Raw genomic sequence first — 18,068 nt, 5'->3', positions numbered from 1 at the left:
TGGGACGTAGGGTAGCAAATTCCATTTTAGAAAGCCCAGTCCTATGTGGTCTTATAGACAATACATAGAGCCTTAAACTCAATTCATCTTTTTATTGGCAGCCAATGTAAATCCTTAACCACCCTTGACACAGATTTGTGTCTTGGGATGTTCAACAAGAGCCGAGCCTCTGCGTTCTGCACGACCTGCAATTTAGACAGGCACTTTTTCCGAGGGTTGATAAAAAGCCCGTTACAGTAGTCGGCTCTTGACAGGACAAGCGCTGAGACCACTAATTTACGAAGCTCAGCTGGGATAAATGGGAGGATATTTCTCAGAAGTTTTAACGTGTAGAAAGAGAGGGAGGTAACCTGGTTGACGTGGTTTTCAAATGAGAGTTTAGAGTCGAAAATGACTCCCAGGTTCTTTACCTTGGTCACTGGCGTGGGTAGTGGCCCAAACTCCAGGGGCCAGAGATCGGGTGACCAAAAGGTGGTGAGAGCACCGAAGAGTAAGACCTCCGTCTTACTAGAGTTAAGTTTTAGACAATTGGCAGCCATCCAGTCCCCCACCTGACGGAGGCAGGTATGGAACTGTTTCATAGTGTAAGTGGGGGATCCTGACACTGAGACGATAGTCTGTGTATTGTCTTCATAGGAAACAGACGAAAAACCTAGGGAACTGATCAGTTTCGACAGAGGTGCAACATAAATATTAAAAAGAGTTGGGCTCAAAGAAGATCCCTGTGGCACACCACATGGTAGTGTGAAATTCGGTGATCTGAAGTTTTCTAGGGCCACAAATTGTTCCCTGCCCGACAGGAAAGATTCAAGTAGGGTGAGAGCATTCCCGTCTACACCGATTCCCCTCAGAACTTCCAGGAGTTTCTGAGGGTTCACCGTGTCAAACGTGGCTGAGAGGTCAAGCAGCACAAGTGCTGCACTGCCCCCCGAGTCAACTGTCTGCCTAATCATTTCAGATGATGTGATCAATGCCAGTTCGGTACTGTGGTGTTTTCTAAACCCGAACTGGGTGTCATCGAGAAGACCATGCCTTTAAATATATTCTGATATGAAATTATTCATGTCTTTCTCCACCATTTTTGCTGGTAGTGGAAGTCTGGAGATTGAGCGGTAATTATTAGGGTCAGTCTCATCTAGATTTGGTTTCTTCAAAAGGGGGAGCACGGATGCCAACTTCCAGCCGGTGGGGAATATACCAGAGGAGAACATTTGGTTAAAAATAGGCATCAGATAAGTCGCAAAGATCTCTGGTAAAAGATGGAAGATTTTTGGAGGACATAAGTCCATTGGAGAACCTGATTTAGTGGATCTCAGCAAGTTAATTGGTGCATCCGTTGTCAATGCCGGAAAGGTAGATAGTTCAGGAGGATCCATAAATTCAGTGTGGGTTCCGTGAGTGACAGCGGCAGTCCCAGGTTTGGTTGAAGCCTCTAAAGAAGGAGCTATTTCTTGATCCGTGGATTTGGCGAAACTGTCGTAAACCGCCTTAACTTTATCTTGGAAAAAGCGTAGCCACCCTGTCACAGAATGCCTGGGTTTTAGGTGAATCTGCTGCCTCAGAGCATCTGGCTAAACGTTTACTGTCTAGAAAAGTTCCTTTGATGAGTTTTTTGCTGTTAGTATGGTCGTGGTGAAATAGCTAGTTTTTTCTTTACAAATGATTTTTTTATACTCAAGTAAGGCTGATTTATAGTTAGCTTTATCCTCCAGATCATGCGATAATCTCCACCTCCTTTCCAGACGACGACATTTTTGTTTTTGTATCCTAAGCTGCTCAGAATACCAAGGTTCGGTGGGTCTGGGCCTCTGGCTAGAGATGCATTTAGCTGGTAGTACTTGGTCTGTTGAATATCTCAGCCAGTCCTCAAAAGCAGCAACAGCTTCATTTGAGTCTTCAAAGGATGATGGAGGGCTTTGGGCTAAAGCAGATTCAAACATGCCCACTTCCAACTTATCCAAGGGCTGGACCATTTTCCGCTGTCTGTTTATTGATTTCACTGTCTGGGGGTTTTGTACCAGAAACGAAAACATAACAGCTTTATGGTCCGACCATATAATTGGCATTGGTGGAAGGCATTGTAGATGGTTATTGCTAGTAAATACTCCATCCAGTAAATGACCCCCAGAGTGTGTGCTATCAGGCACCTGCTGAGTGAGGCTAATGCTGTTTGCAATATCAATAAAATGTACAGCATCGCTATCCAACGGATCCTCCAAGTGAACATTAAAGTCACACAGGAGAGTGAAGTCTGGTGACTGGGATATGACATCCAGGGAATTACCAATATCCTTCAAAAAGTTGGCACGGGGGTCTGGGGGTTGGTAGCATAGTAAGCCATTAAAAGTGTAATGATTTCCTATCATTAATTTAAAAAGTAAGGATTCCAAGGAGGGTCCATTGTGTAGGTAAAGACCCCTTTCCATGTACTTGGAAACAGGACAGCCTGTCCTCCTCCTCTTTTGCCAACTCAGTCTTGCCTAAATAGTGTATACCCTGAAGGAACCGCCATTGCCAAATGTGGATCAGCGGAGGAGTCTCCCCAGGTTTCTGTAATAAAGGCTACGTCGACGCCATGCATTTCGATGAGCAAAGCAAACTCAGACGCGTGTTTGCACAGTGACAGTGCATTAATAAGGCAGCCTAACATGGACTTTGTTTCGTTCTTCCCAGAGAATAATTGCTTCTGACTTAGTAATGACTGGGGTAAATCTGATAGATGGTAGGAAAACCCACAGGCTTTACATTTGAAACGAGTCATACATGGATCGATGTTAGTGCCAGTCTTTACATCGCACCTACCATATTTGTTAAAGGCTCGCTGTTGTTCCCCGGTATAGGTGAGTATAGAAGCAGAATCAACCTTAGTCACAAAGAAACCCCCTTTGAGAACTCCACAATTAACAGACCATTGATACACAAACAACCTCACAGCAGTAGGGTGAGAATGGACACTAAGGATGTAATAAAAAAAAACAGTAAATAAAGAGAGATTATTAACAAATTTATTCACAAATCTCAATAGTCATATGTATCACAGGACATAAAAGAAATTATTCTGATAAAAACCTGTCAATCTCAGGAACTTGTGCAAAATATTTTTTTTTTAAACATTAAAAAACATAAGGATAATTAAAATCAAAAACACATTAATACATCTTATAATTCAGAATATTCACAAACTGGGAACAGAAAAAATGGAAAAATGAATCCTATTACAAAAGAGGAAACCACCAAATCAAGAATTAATCAATTGTAACCACAATGAGTATTAATCCAAGTGCATATATCAGAAACAATTGTCATCACAAATTTTTTGCAGTTTCCTCTTCATAGAGCATCAACGCGTTTCGGTGGGCACTAATACACAGCCATCACCTTCTTCAGGAATATTGCATAAGGTCCCAATTAGACTATAACAATCTGTACATCTAGCCGAAGACACTCGTCTGTAAATTCGAGCTGCCACTTCAAGTTAAGATCAACGAGTGCCTTAAAGTAGTATAATACACACTATGTCATCTGCCAGGAGGTCATCCGTTTATTCAAGTGAGGTCCTCATAAATATTCAACTCAAGCAAATATGTACCTTAGGTAATAAAGGATCTATGCAGTCACTTAAGTATTGTGTTTTTCATCCATTAAACGATTAAACTGTTTATAACTTCATAGGGCCCGCGGGGTAACTTCCTCCGATTGATGTTTACATATGAAGTTATAAACAGTGACTGCATAGATCCTATGTTTGGGACTATTCTAATCTTACCCTTTTGGTATTTAATCGTTTAATGGATGAAAAACACAATACTTAAGTGACTGCATAGATCCAATGTTTGGGACTATTCTAATCTTACCTTTTTGGTATTTATTCGCTCAATGGATGAAAGATACAATACCTAAGGTACTTGAAGTGGCAGCTCGAGTTTACAGACGAGTATCTTCGGCTAGATATACAGATTGTTATAGTCTAATTGGGACCTTATGCAATATTCCTGAAGAAGGTGATGGCTGTGTATTAGTGCCCACCGAAACGCCTCGATGCTCTATGAAGAGGAAACTGCACAAAATTTGTGATGACAATTGTTTCTGATATATGCACTTGGATCAATATTCATTGTGGTTACAATTGATTAATTCTTGATTTGGTGGTTTCCTCTTTTGCAATAGGATTCATTTTTCCTTTTTTTCTGTTCCCAATTTGTGAATATTCTGAATTATATGATGTATTAATGTGTTTTTGATTTTAATTATCCTTATGTTTTTTAATGTTTTAAAATAAAAAATGTGCACAAGTTCCTGAGATTGTCAAGTTTTTAGCAGAATAATTTCTTTTATGTCCTGTGATACATATGACTATTGAGATTTGTGAATACATTTGTTAATAATCTCTCTTTATTTACTGTTTTTTTTATTACATCCTTAGTGTCCATTCTCACCCTACTACTGTGAGGTTGTTTGTGTATCAATGGTCTGTTAATTGTGGAGTTCTCAAAGGGGGTTTCTTTGTGACTAAGGTCGTTTTTGGTGCCCCTCCCCTTTGGTTTAGGGGCCCCTCTCTCTCTCAGTTGTGAGTTAGAAGGAGAATCAAGACAGGGCCTTAAACCGGCAGCATCCCTAGCCCTAAGCACGTGCCAGGCGTGGCCGGGCACAGACGGGCTTGCCTTTGGCACGCCCGCTGCGCATAGCCGGTGCGCGCCCGCTATGCGGCCGTGCTTATATCCCCCCCGGTGAAGCATCTCGGGATGGAAGGTGCCCTGCATAATTTCGGGCCAGGCAAATGTGCTAATGGACAGGCGGAAGTGCTTGCACCACGTCGTCCATCCCCGTTACCAGCCCAGTGAGGTGCAAGTTCACTGAGGCTGAGTACGGGCAAATTTAAAAGCAACAAAGCAAGTTATTTTTAAAAGAAAAAAATGGTTCAATTTAAATTTTTCCAATAAAAATATTTCACACAGTAAAAACAGATGCGTTCAGCTTCTAGTCGTGTAGCTCCCACTTTAGTGCAAAATAGTTCAGCAATACGTACCGAGTGCTAACGGACCTAGCGTCCTGCAGAGATTAACCAAATGGTGCTGGTGCCGAGCTTTTTCTGCCGTCCAGATTAGGATGCATGCAGAAGCCAGCTTTTCCGCAGTGGTCTCTTCGCTATCGAAAGGCTGGCGGGGATTGTGGTTGGGGGCCCGTTGCGGGCCCCCTTGTGTTGGGGGGTGTGGGTGCACTGGAGTGGTACCCATGGTACCCCCTAAATTTCACTGCACCAAGTTGCAGGCACAGTGCAGTGCCTGCCACTTAGTGCGGTGAAATGCACGACATGCTCGTTTTCGCAACGCAGTGGTGCTGCTGCCAGCACCTCCCGCCACAATGTTAAAGGTTCGGAATCCGACTGCTGCAGTGGCGGGCCTATCATAATACGATGGGCGGGACCGCTGGAAGCATAGCGGATGGACCCAATCACCGCCATGCGTGCCGTGGTCACATCACAATGCCATGGGCGGGACCGCCGCACGCATGGCGGTCGGACCCAATCTCGCTACGGTGGCAGCCGGAAAAAATCCGACTGCCATCCTAATGATCCCCATGATTCACTTGTAAATGTAGATGTATGTGAACATGCCCCCTTAAAACTATGCAAATGAGGGGGGATATATGTAAGGCTACCGCTACAAAACTAAGGCTGGCGTTTATATAACATTAAGTTTATAGTTTGTGTGTTCAACTGTGTATATCATGTGGGTGGAATACTATATTATGCGACCTAAACATACGGTGCATCTCATTTTGAAAGGGGAAACGCAAATTAACTACAACTGACCAGAACCACACACACCAATCAGCAATAACAATTTAAAGCACATAATACAAGCTAAACCGAGGGCCCTGCCCTCTTCCCTTGGTGCTCTGTGTCACTTTTGATATAGACTGTCTCACAAAATAGAAACCATTCCACACAAATAGAGGCAGCCATTGTAGTCAGCTTTGTAGTTGACCAATATATACCTGGTCTACTTCCACACATACTCTATGGGAATGAGAAGGTGGTTATGTTACAGGACGAAGCTGATACAGTGAATGCACTGGGGGTGGCACTATCCACAGTGAAGGAGATAAAAAGTGAGAAGATGAGACACGCAGAAGTTTGCCACAATAAAGGGGGCAGTCGTTGTTTCTGGCAGTGGAGACCTCCTCTGTCTCTCCCCTGCAGAGCAGCATTGCCTGCCACTTCTGGAGAGCAAACACATCAGGCTGGGCAAAATTACTTCAGGTACCAACATGCAGCATCCCTTACAAATGTAACAATGCCCACACATACAGTGTATGCGTTAACAGACTCACCTGGTCAAGTACCACATATACAATACACCCATAAAAGTAGTGATAAATGCCTAACTAACAACACACACTGCTAACCTTAAGGAACATACTGCACTTCAACAATCATATTGTTTACTTTTTTCCAGATCCTATGTCTACTTTGCTATTACCAACATCAGAGGCAGCCTTAGTTCCCATCCCCTCACCCATTTAGGGAGGTAATGTTAGTCCTGCCCACATGCTAAATGTATGTGCCACTAGATTGTTTGCTTGACAACCCACAAGTATATATATATGCACTGCCACTACTAGGTCTCCAAATGACTCATGTCCCTACGTACACAAACGAAGATTTTACACTATTGCAAACCCTAGTCATAGGCATCCTCACTACAAATAACATCAGGTCTTTTTATGTCATCATTATAGATAAGTGTGAGAAAGACGTTCTCCGACGTGGAAAATCGCACCTCACCGGCACTCCCTGTGAATCAAAGTTTTGGCCAATTCATTATGTATTCTTGTTTATGTTTTCATTGGATTTGTCTTCATATTATGTACTGTAATGTTAGCTTCACATTACTCTATACACGTCTGTATTTCCTTTTCACATCAACCCTGATGCATTTCGGGCCATGCCCTTCCTCAGGGGTATATCTACAATGAAAAAAGAATAACACTCTTTTGGAACAATCCAAGACGAGGATATTGTCTAATAATTATGTGTTGTACTGGTGACGGTGAACAGAACCTGTAATTCGGAGTGCTGCCCTGGCAATAAAAGGATGGTGTATATAGAAAGACTGCGTCTAAATGCTTTAGCCATGGTAAGTAGCATGAGAAAACATGCAAACAGTGAGTCTGGTGAATGTGAAACTAATGATAACAGATGAAATAGCTGATGCAGTGAACCAAAAGTTCGTAAAATTAATGATGTGAAGAGGAATAACGGGTGCTGGAATGTAAACGTGCTCCTTAACGATCCTATACACGTTAAATGAATTGTGACATGCCATGAATAGTCAGCTATGAATAGGTCAGCTATAACGAAGAACCCAGCTCGGTGTTTGACAAACGAAAAGAAAGAAAAGGCATGAACACCCGGTGTCTAAACACGACTTCACCAATGCTTAGTGCTTAAAGAAAGGGTGCAACGGTTAGAGTATTAGAGTCTTAGTGCAACTAAAGTTCCCATGGAATTAAAGTACCTGTTGTCTCTTCCAAAACGATTACAGGGCGCTGTGTGAAGTTCTCCAGGTAACGGCGAATGTTAATAAGTCTCGTATGACCCGGAAGTAAAAATAGTGAGCCGCGCGGAGCTACGCTGTGGAAGACGTGCCTCAAGTGAAATCTCCATATTCAAATTTAAAGAGACCGTGACAAACAATGTGCATGGAGACAAAGAAAAAGAAAAAGTGTACAATGCTGTAAGCTGATTCTATCAGTGAACACAAGTGCCAATGAAAAGAAAAATATAGTCTGCTGTGTGACCTACAAACTTGACGACTATACATTACATGTGTGAGTGTTCCACCCTGTCTAGATTACTAAAGTTATAGTGAAAAAAACAACTAAAAACAAAACGTCCATGGGATAGTCATCTTAACACTGGAACTAATAAGAACATTGATCATGAAGTCCTTCAGATTCCCAAAAGGGTTAAGAAACACTGTGTGCCATTTGTTTACAAACAACCTATTACAAGAAACAGCTACATTCCAAGCGTTCATTGAGACCTTTAGGGTTCGTGGAATTTAATCAGTTTATTCAATAAATTTCTCATTGGAGTATATATTTTTTTATTATCCCTTCCCTGGGTGACTGACACTTGCTCTACTACTAAAAACCTGAGCTGGCAAATATTTTGATTCTCCTTCTGAAAATGAACAGCTACAGTAGACTTCTGATTTTTGGTTCTTATGTTGCTTTTGTGTTCAGTCAAACGGGGTTTTTTTTTTTGTTCGGTTTTTCCCATGTACGGAAAGCCGCACGTGCACTTTAGTAGATAAACAACGTTGCTGCTATCGCATGTGGTTGTCACTCTCAAATTAATCGGTGTGCCTTGTGTAGGATGCATCATGGTAGTGCCTTTTATAATATTATTGCAATTACTGCCGTTCAGGCATGGCATTGCTACTTTGAATGTTTTCACTTGTTCACTTTTTTTGTTAAGTAGATTATTGGTACGTTGGTAGGCAAAGATAGGAAAATTGTGATAAATTCCATTAAAATCGGTTTCAGTTTGTAATACTGGCCAGTATTTGCGTATGATTTGTTTCACTTTAGTGCTTTTAGTGGAAAACTTGCATATAAACACAAATCTTTCTTCTTGGTTGTTATCCCTTTCTCTTGGTTTTAACAGTGATGCTCGTTTTTTAGTCTGAACTCTGTTTGCTGCCTCTTGTATCATGGGTGTGGGGTAAGCTCTTTGTGTGCATTTTATGATCATTCACTCGAGGAGATTCTCTTTAGCCTGATTAACTGAGAATATGGAAGGTGTTTCTTGAGTGACATCTGATGAAAATTTGAAAAATGTAAAAGATTATTGCGGTCCATGGATTTGGTGAACACAGAGGTAGTTCATTTTTTATTGGTTATCCTGATTTCTACATCCATGAACGTAATTTTTTCTGTACTCATTTGATAAACTGATTCTTTCATCAACCGAATGTAGCGCCAAAATGGCTTGAACAAGATCTGATTGGTTCCCCTTCCAAATTAAGAAGATGTCATCGATGTATCTGTGGAAAGTGATAACATTTTCTTGCCAATTGGTATGTGATAAAATGTGATCAAGTTCGAAATGGTGCATAAAAAGGTTAGCATACACTGGAGCTGCGCAGTTTCCCATGGAAGTGCCTGACAGCTGGATGTAGTATTGCTTGTTCCATGTAAAGTAACCGTGGTGAATCACTGACAGAATATCGAGAGTGAGAATTTCGACCTACAGAAATATTGGCGCAAGAATATCGAAGTCAAGAATATCGACATCCTATGTATATTATGGTAAGTACAAAAATATTGAGAAAAAAAACATCGATGTCAAAAATTCCAAGCGTTCATTGAGACCTTTAGGGTTCGTGGAATTTAATCAGTTTATTCAATAAATTTCTCATTGGAGTATATATTTTTTTATTATCCCTTCCCTGGGTGACTGACACTTGCTCTACTACTAAAAACCTGAGCTGGCAAATATTTTTATTCTCCTTCTGAAAATGAACAGCTACAGTAGACTTCTGATTTTTGGTTCTTATGTTGCTTTTGTGTTCAGTCAAACGGGGTTTTTTTTTTTGTTCGGTTTTTCCCATGTACGGAAGGCCGCACGTGCACTTTAGTAGATAAACAACGTTGCTGCTATCGCATGTGGTTGTCACTCTCAAATTAATCGGTGTGCCTTGTGTAGGATGCATCATGGTAGTGCCTTTTATAATATTATTGCAATTACTGCCGTTCAGGCATGGCATTGCTACTTTGAATGTTTTCACTTGTTCACTTTTTTTGTTAAGTAGATTATTGGTACGTTGGTAGGCAAAGATAGGAAAATTGTGATAAATTCCATTAAATCGGTTTCAGTTTGTAATACTGGCCAGTATTTGCGTATGATTTGTTTCACTTTAGTGCTTTTAGTGGAAAACTTGCATATAAACACAAATCTTTCTTCTTGGTTGTTATCCCTTTCTCTTGGTTTTAACAGTGATGCTTGTTTTTTAGTCTGAACTCTGTTTGCTGCCTCTTGTATCATGGGTGTGGGGTAAGCTCTTTGTGTGCATTTTATGATCATTCACTCGAGGAGATTCTCTTTAGCCTGATTAACTGAGAATATGGAAGGTGTTTCTTGAGTGACATCTGATGAAAATTTGAAAAATGTAAAAGATTATTGCGGTCCATGGATTTGGTGAACACAGAGGTAGTTCATTTTTTATTGGTTATCCTGATTTCTACATCCATGAACGTAATTTTTTCTGTACTCATTTGATAAACTGATTCTTTCATCAACCTAATGTAGCGCCAAAATGGCTTGAACAAGATCTGATTGGTTCCCCTTCCAAATTAAGAAGATGTCATCGATGTATCTGTGGAAAGTGATAACATTTTCTTGCCAATTGGTATGTGATAAAATGTGATCAAGTTCGAAATGGTGCATAAAAAGGTTAGCATACACTGGAGCTGCGCAGTTTCCCATGGAAGTGCCTGACAGCTGGATGTAGTATTGCTTGTTCCTTGTAAAGTAACTGTGGTGAATCACTGACAGAATATCGAGAGTGAGAATTTCGACCTACAGAAATATTGGCGCAAGAATATCGAAGTCAAGAATATCGACATCCTATGTATATTATGGTAAGTACAAAAATATTGAGAAAAAAAACATCGATGTCAAAAATATCGTTAAAAATATCGTTTTTTTAAAGTTAAAAAAAAAATTAAAATAAAGTAAATTATACATATAATTGAAATAAACATAGTTAAACATATTTTTAAATGTTTAAAAATGATAAGTAATATATATATAATGTAAAAATAAATTAAACATATACATATTATATATAAACTTACTTATTAATATTTTTTATAGGTATTTTATTTACTTATAAATTGTTAAAAAATATCTTATAAATTATAAATACATCTACACACATAAAACAATAATATAAATAAAAATTAAAGAAATATATGTAACAATTGAAAAAAATTACAATTATTTTTAATCTTTTTAAAATTATTTATATACTACATGAACTAAAATAATACAAAAGATATTAGATAGCTGAGGGAATAAAATTACTATTCCAACTCCAAACAGTGCAACAGTAGGGAAAGTGTTGGATAGAGTAGGGATAAAAATGAGTATTCCCACTGCAGTAATTGCAACAGTAGTGAAAGTGTTGAACAGCGTAGGGATAAAAATTACTATTCCAACTCCAAACAGTGGAACAATAGGGAAAGTGTTGGATAGCGTAGGGGTAAATATTACTATTTCCACTCCAGAGAGTGCAACAGTAGGGAAAGTGTTGGATAGCGTAGGTGTAAAAATTACTATTCCCACTCCAGTGAGTGCAACAGTAGGGAAAGTGTTGGATAGCGTAAGGGTTAAAATTACTCTTCCCACTCCAGAGAGTGCAACAGTAGGGAAAGTGTTGGCTAGCGTAGGGGTTGACATTACTATTCACACTCCAGTGAGTGAAAAAGTAGGGAAAGTGTTGGATAGCGTAATAGTTAAAATTACTATTCCCACTTAAGAGAGTGCAACAGTAGGGAAAGTGTTGGATAGCATAGGGGTTAAAATTACTATTCCCACTCCAGTGAGTGCAACAGTAGGGAAAGTGGTGGGTAGTGTAAGAAAAATGACTATTCCCACTCCAGTTTTTCAACAGTAGGGAAAGTATTGGATAGTGGAGGGGTAAAAATTACTATTCCAACTCCAGAGAGTTGAACAGTGGGGAAAGGGTTGGATAGCGTAGGGGTAAAACTTACTATTCCCACTCCAGTGAGTGCAACAGTAGGGAAAGTGTTGGATATGGTAAGGGTAAATATGACTATTACCACTCCAGTTAGTGCAACAGTAGGGAAAGTATTGGATAGAGGAGGGGTAAAAATTACTATTCCAACTCCAGATAGTGAAACAGTAGAGAAAGTGTTGGATAGCGTAGGGGTAAAAATTACTATTCCCACTCCGGAAAGTATAACTGTAGGGAAAGTGTTGGGTAGCAGGGAGTTTAAATTAAAATACTTATTAAATTTTTTTTTGTTTTAAATTAAGTAAAAAATTAATAGTTAATTACCCATAAAAAAACCTAATAAAAAATAAAAAATGATTACTTAACTAACAATAAATTACTTCCGACCCTATTCCCCTGTAAACTCACAATACGCTCATAAAATAATTTAACACAATTTATCAAATATATCAATTAATCAAATATTACAAAAATAATTACCAATTAAAAATTAATTTACATTTATTTAAATAAATACCAATACATTTAAATGAATAATTACTTATTTATAATAAATTACTTCCCATCCTATACCCCGATAAACACACAACCCGCTCCATAAAAATATTTACACAATTAATATAATTATCAATTAAAAAAATTATTTACCAACTAATAATTATTTTAAAATAAATAAATTATAAATACCATTCAATAAAAAAAAAATACTTAAGGGTCTGTTAGGATGGCGGTGCAGAAAAAATTATTTTTCCTGCCGCGAACAGCGGTCCTCACGGCCGCCATATTAGTATGGCCAAACATAGCACATTTCCCGTCTGCCGCGGTGCGACACGCACCGCCATCAAAGTGTGCCCGCCACCGCGGCGGTGGGAGCCAATGGAGACTCACCGCCATGCGGAATGACGTCTGCCCGCTCCACAAATTAGGATGCCCCAAACAACCAGTCGCACCTCAGCGGTGGAACCGCCCACCCAGAGATGGCGGAAGCTCGACAGCGGAGTGCAAAACCAGAGTCTCGTTCCACACCATCCGGTCCCGACCGCCATGGACCCAGCTCTACACATTTTTCCGGTGCTGTACCTGCTACATCACCAGCAACTCATGGACCGCCGCGGACGCTGCCGCAGGTACGCAATAACACAAACACAACACACAACACATGGGCTGACACAGGGTCCAAATCCACATCAGACACCCTGGTGGGGACAGGAACACATCCACAAGGGAACCCACACATGACCCACCTGCCACCAAGTCACCCCTACGCATCCGGGACACACATATTCCGCGATCATGCAGCAATGTCCCGGTCACATCACCGCAGCGGTGAGCACAAGGGAATACATGCAGAAGGCAGGGCCAGTGCAAGGCATGGGCAGGGCACAAAGACCACAGGGCCACAACTCCACCCACCAAACACTAGCACATCCCCTGAAGGCACATGTCATGCACAACAAGCCAGGTGAATCCACACCCTGCACCACACAACAAACAACCAGGGAGACAGCCACAGCAGGAGTGGCTGCAAAGGAACACACAGCACAGTAGCACAGGGCCAGGGAAACACACACACCACAACACTCAGGGCAAGAAAAATGAGTACAAGCACCAAATGAACACACACACATACAAGGAACAAACATCCCACTGTACACACAGCCTGCCAAGTCACACAGACATACCCCATACTGACACACAGACGCATACACATACCACATGCCAACAGCAATGGAGCACAACAAATAGGAAACCCAAAGTGGGGTTCACACAAATGGATGGCCATGGAGACAAACAACAAGCATGTGTACATCACATCAAGACAAGGAACATAGAAAAACACCCTCAGACCATCAAAGTACACATGGCTGCCACAGTGAGCGAAGTCAAACCACAGACAGCTCAGTGCTACAACAGAGGGAGACAGCAAGGCAAACCATGCATAGGCAAAAGGATGAAAGGAAGGGCAGGAATTCAAACTGTGAACAGCCACACATGTATACAACTACTCCACAGGAGTACACCAGCAGCACAACACACAGGGCCCATTGATGCACTCTATGACTGCCAAACACCAGTAGGAAGCTACACACATACCCCCCCTCACACCAGCAGCACACAACACCAGTGTCAAAAACACTGAAGGCTGGCAATACTTGCCAGTTAATACACAGACAAACAATCACACACCCTGGGGGTAGCCACAAACATCACACACACACAGAGATGCCAGAACAAATATCTGCACAAAAACAACAGACAAACACATAACTCAACAGAAACACACACAGAACCATAACAAGAACAGACATGCCCTGTGCAGCTAAACTGTGGAAAGGCAATGGGAGCACAGACACAACAGGAGTGCACAACCTCATCACTCAGGAACAATGCACAGACAACATACCACAACACAGACAAGAAGTGCACCATCACAGAACAACACAGCCACATCAAAGAAACAACAGATGCCCAGGCAAATAAATCACATATCAAACACAGCATGATATCAGGGGATGCACACCAGGCAATTGCAAGGCAACATACACACACAGCACTGCATGCACAACAAGATATGTTTGCACACCAAGCATACCAGCCACACACAGACATGAGTGACATAACATCAACCCACACAACACCAATCAGCCCAGCATAAAAACAACAGCACACCCAGGAAGAGAATCAATACCACAGCCAACACACATACATCCAACACAACACCAACAGATGCACAAGTCTGTGACAGAAAGGTGGAAACAACTTGACCAGAGGACTGGGCAGCATACACAGTTGAACTGCACAGGAGCAACCATGACTGCCAAACATCACAAGAACATCACATACAACCCATTGGTGAAATGCCCTGAGTGACACATCGATCTTGGCCAAAGAACTGCACCACAAAGCGCAGTGTCACAAATGAAGTGATGGGGAGGCACACACACATGTAAACCAAGGGTCAGCTGACATCAAAGTGAAGTGTACTGCATGTCAGTAGGGGACATGGCAGGAGTGTACCATACACAAAGAGAGGGAGTGCAGGCTCACAATGGGTAGGTATTTGAAGCATAGATAGGGGATGGAATGACAACACACACACCATGCCATACTGGAGGCAAAAAGGCACCATGTGACAGCAATGCATGAGAAAACACAACCACAATGGCAGTGTGGAGCAGCAGGTCTGCACAGTGAGTACAAACAGTATCAAGACACATGGATGAACAACAAAACACAACACTGACTTGCCAGTCACACACTCTGCATACTCACAAGTGACTAAAACAAAAAGTAGGAGTCAACCAGAACTGCAAGGACACACCAACCCACTGCACAGTGCACAACATACAACAAACACATGTGCATACAACCACATCCACAGGGCTGAACAATCAAAACAACAGGCATACAACTCCTGGGTGACACATGTGTAGTTGACAATGCAGGGGCATGCACACAACAACACTCCCAACAAACTCACCCCCTTCACACTGCACACTTCCTGACCATCCAAGAGCACACATTGAAAGGAAGCCATGGGACTAGGATGACTGGCAATCACAAGATGACCACACACATACACCACTGGGCACACATAAAGGAAGAATACATATACATGATGACCCTGGCCAGCCTGCCTGCAATACTGTGGATAGAATCCCACTCTGTGCTGGCAGTGCCCCCCAACCTGACATGTGTATAATATAGCCAACATTGAACAAATAAAGAAAATGACAACTGCCTTCCATTTAAAACTGACAACATTGCCCCCACAAGTATCTGGGTCAGGAAGAACTGAAGTCCCTGTCACTCCTGTAGAAAATAGAGTAAGTGAGCCAAGACATTGGCTATGTTGAAGTGGCACACAGACCATGTGGCACAGTAAACCATATACACACAGCAAAAGAACTTTATTCAGTAAGGACACTGACAAAACAGACAACAGGAGCAACTGTCTTTATTCACATATTGCACAGATAGGCACCATGAGTAGAGAAGAGCAAGGCACAAAATGCAGAGTATGTCCACGAGAAGCTGCACAAGGAATACTTGAACACAGCAAAGAGCAACAAGGCCAGTGACTAAAACGAAGTGCAGAGTATGTCCCTGAGAAGCTGCACAGGCAAGGGTAAAACAGCAGTGTACAACAAGGCCAGTGGCAAAAACAAAGTGCAGTGTATGTCCAAGAGAGGCTGCACAGGGAAAGTGTGCGACTGTACCTTTCCATGGTCAGCAACACAGTCAGGGGGTAACAATGTGCAGTACAGGCCCACCTGTGTGAGAGACAGGTGTGTGAGGGTGACTACCGCTCAGACTTGGCTGTCAGGCAGACTGGAAGCTGGCTGTGTCTCGGGGACTGTCAGGGCACTTGAACGGGGAGAGAGCGGAGCAGCTGAGGTAGAGCTGTCAGTGGCTTGGCAAGCCGGAGGGCTGCTTGGACCAGGTGGTGTAGTGGCACATGGAGGCGGAGTCATGCAGACCTGAGACACGGTGTGGGTGGGAGATTGTGGAGGGGTGCCTTTCCACTTCTTGGGGATTCTAAATGGCTTGCCTGACTTTGGATCAATGGGAAGTGGTGTGGACACAACAGGCACACTCAACACCAAGGCTGCAGGAGGTGCAGACGCTGGCACTTCCTCTGGGGACGTGCTGGATCCAGCGGAACACTTCGCATGGCTTTGACTTTGCCCCTCCATCCCCTGTTTACCAGGTGTTACCCCTAGAGTTCCCTCCTTCCCTGCTTCACTGGGCTTGGAATGGGAGTCGGGGTGGTGGGTGAATCTGCCTTGGAGCCCTTCTTAGGTGTACACTTGCCATGCACCACCTTCTCAGTGGGCACAGACACTGTATGCCTCTCTTTGCGAGATGCTTTAGTGACAGGAGAGTCCTTGGCTGGAGATGCCTCTGCTGCATGTGAGCCTGAGGTCTGCTTCTTAGCTTTTTGGCCCCTGGTGTCGCCTAACAGGATTTTGTCTTTGCGCTCTGAGATGGCTTTAGTCTTCTGTGGGGATGGTGTCTGCGCCCGTGACCACTTGGGTTGCTGCTGCTGTGTGCTTCATGTGCTGTATCGTGACTTTGAGGTCTGTGGACCGTGGTCACTATCATCAGACGTGGCTACTGCCAGGAGGGTGGACAAAGGGACCAGAGCTGGACTGTGTGTATGTGCCGGTTGAAGGGCTGCTGTCAAAGTGGAGGACAGAGACTGGACAGTCCGGTGCAGCCCACCCACGTCTGAATGTATGCCCTCCACGAAAGCAACCACCTGTGCCAATTTTTTGTCGTGGTCAATGAAGGCATTGAGGAGAGCTGTCTGGCCTACACACATCTGGCGCAAAAGGTGAACAGACTCAGCACTGTTGGCAGCAGGGGGGGCAGGGGCAGCAGTGCCCGGGGTGAAGGACACTCTTCCCCTCTTACTGGTGTGAACACGGGCAGCACCAGAGGAAGTGGCTGGGAGGGCGGGCACTGGCCGCTGTGTAGTGGAAGATGATGCAGAGTCCCCGTTCCCTGTGCCCGCCAACATGGATGCATCACCGCTGGCATCAGATGACGTGGAACTTTGCATCTCAGGCTGGGATTCCTCCAGCAGACTCCTGTCCCCCTCCGAGGCGCTGGTCACATCTGTCTCACTGGGCTCCTGTGCAGCTGTTGTGCTCGTTTCACCCCCACTGGTGTCCCTCTCCTGTCCCTCTGTGACCACAGGAGATGCTGCATGAGAGAGAGAGAGATGTAGGGTCAGTTCAGTGGCAGCAACTTGACCAACATATGCAAGCAAAGCATCAAAGAAGATGACCAAATCTACATGTTGCACACCAGCCTGTACAATCACATTGTGCCAACTCACTATATTGACTCAAACAGTGAGTGGAAACTTGAAATTCAGGCATAAGTGAGCCATGTGATGACCACACAGCACAACACCCTGCTAGTGGCTCCATTCAACCAGACACACAAATAACTCTGAGCACACCTAGGGCCATGATGGGGGCACACTACTTGTTGCCACTGACAGATCTGGCTGGAACAGGAGTGGACAACACAGACACAGACTACAACATGACATTCCACAATGGCCATAAGCCCATACCACCCACCATGTTGTACTTTGGGGCCCAAAGACTGGTGCACATTGTTGTCAGATGTCTAGGCCTACCAAATCTGAGAGCATGCAATGGACGTATTGATGAAGGCACACTCAGATCGGGCACACTGCCGTTCCCTCCAATGGGATTTCTCAGACTACCCCAATGCAGACGATACCTGAAGACCACGACTCAGAATTCAATGGGAATGCACAGC

Source organism: Triturus cristatus, chromosome 6, assembly GCF_964204655.1.
Source record: "Triturus cristatus chromosome 6, aTriCri1.1, whole genome shotgun sequence".
Classification (NCBI taxonomy): Eukaryota; Metazoa; Chordata; class Amphibia; order Caudata; family Salamandridae; genus Triturus; species Triturus cristatus.
This window is presented reverse-complemented; position numbering follows the sequence as displayed.